Source organism: Chionomys nivalis, chromosome 10 (assembly GCF_950005125.1).
Source record: "Chionomys nivalis chromosome 10, mChiNiv1.1, whole genome shotgun sequence".
NCBI lineage: Eukaryota > Metazoa > Chordata > Mammalia > Rodentia > Cricetidae > Chionomys > Chionomys nivalis.
Window position 1 is genome coordinate 50,780,202 of NC_080095.1, and position 2,023 is coordinate 50,782,224.

Sequence of the window (2,023 nt, forward strand, 5' to 3'; positions counted from 1 at the left end):
TTTTGGTTATTTTAAAGAAGTGAAGAGATTTTTATATTAGGGAACAAAATTTATACAGAATACTTTGTCTTATAATTTTATTGCATCTCACTTTTTGAGTGTGTATGTGTGTTCAGCTCCACATATACCTGTAGAGACCAGAGGTTGCCACAGGGTGTCCTCCACTATTGCTCTCCACATAGATTTGTTTGCTTCAGACAGGATTTCTCACTGAACCTGGAACTTACCCATTTAGCTAGACTGGATGGTCAACATGCCCCAGAGTTCCCCATACCTCTGCTTCCCCCAGTGTGGTAGTTTGAATGAGAATGGTATTTATAGGCTTGAAAAACTGGTCCCCAGTTGGTGAAAGTATTTGGAAAATATTAGGGGGTTTGGACTTGTTGGAGAAGGTGTACCACTGGGGTGAAAGGGCTTTGAAATTTCAAAATCCTCCACCATTTCCAGTTGGCTCTCTCGGCCTCTGGATCATATGTAAGCTCTCAGCCATTGCTCCAACACCAAGCCTGCCTGCTGGGTACCTTCCCCTGACCATGATGGACATGACCTCTCACCCTCTAGAAGTGTGAGCCCCCAAGTTAAATGCTGTCTTTTATAAGTTGGCTTGGCCATCGTGTTTTGTCACATCAATAGAAAGGAAACTAAGACATGCTATAGATACGCACGCAAAGCCTGGCTTCTCACATGGCTGCTTCAGATTTTGACTTAGTACACAGCAAGCACTTCACTCACTGAACTGCCTCCCCAGCCCCGTTATCTCAATTTTTAAATAGATGCATACTAGAATACACATTGTTCCACCCAAATTTTGCACTAAGCTCTTGACAGATGTTTTTCAGTGTTTGCTTAAATGAGTTTCACAGATGTAATTTATGTTAATTATCAACCATTATGATTTTTATATAAATTAGTTGCAATAATTTAAGTGAACTTCAGTAAACTACATTTTTCAGTCCTGGGAATTGAACCCAGGGCCTACATATGCTAGACAAGCATTTTACCATGGAGCTATATCTGTATCTAGATGAATGATTATTAAGGTTAGACTAAGACTACAAAATAATCATCAAGAACAATGGCCTGCTACGGGAGTGAAATAAAGATCTTTCAGATTAGGGTTACAGTCTAATTCAGTAGTAGAGCGTGTGCTTAGCATGTTTGAGGCCTTTTGTTAAATCCCCAGTATGAGGGATGAAGAAAGAGGGGAGGAAGAAGGGGGGGCAAGGAGGGAACAGCAATGAAGTGGAGGAAGAGGAGAAAGAAGTGGATAAGGATGAGGAGAAAGATGTGGAGGAAGAAGAAGAAAATGAGAAGAATGAGGAGAAGGGGGAATCCCACACTCTTGAGGCTGAGGCAGCAGGATCTTGTGGTAATTTGAATGCAATTGCTCCTCCCCCATAAATTCACAGGGAATGGCACTATATCCACTTATGAATGAGTACATACCATATTTGTCTTCCTCAGTCAGGGTTACCTCACTTGGGATAATTTTTCCTAGCTCTATTTATTTGCCTCTAAATTTCCTGGTGTCCTTGTTTTTAACAGTGGAGTAGTACTCCACTGTATAAATGTACCACATTTCTTTATCCACTCCTAAACTGAGGGACATCTAGGTTGTTTCCAGGCTTTGACTATAACAAATAAAGCTGCTATGGACATAGTTGAGCAAGTGTCCTTGGGGTATGATTGAGCATTCCTTGGATATATGCCCAAGAGCAATGTAGCTGGGTCCTGTGGTAGGTTGATTCCCATTTTTCTGAGAAACCATCACATTGACTTCCAAAGTGGCTATACAAGTTTGCACTTCCACCTGCAATGGAGGGGTGTTCCCCTTACTCCACATCCTCTCTAGCATGAGCTGTTGCTTGTGTTTTTGATCTTAGCCATTCTGGCAGGTGTAAATGGAATCTCAGTATGATTTTGATTTGCATTTACTGATGGCTAAGGATGTTTAAATAGACCGATAACCCCTAAGAAAATTGAAGGAGTCATTAAAAGTCAAATAAGCAGATACAATGAAGAA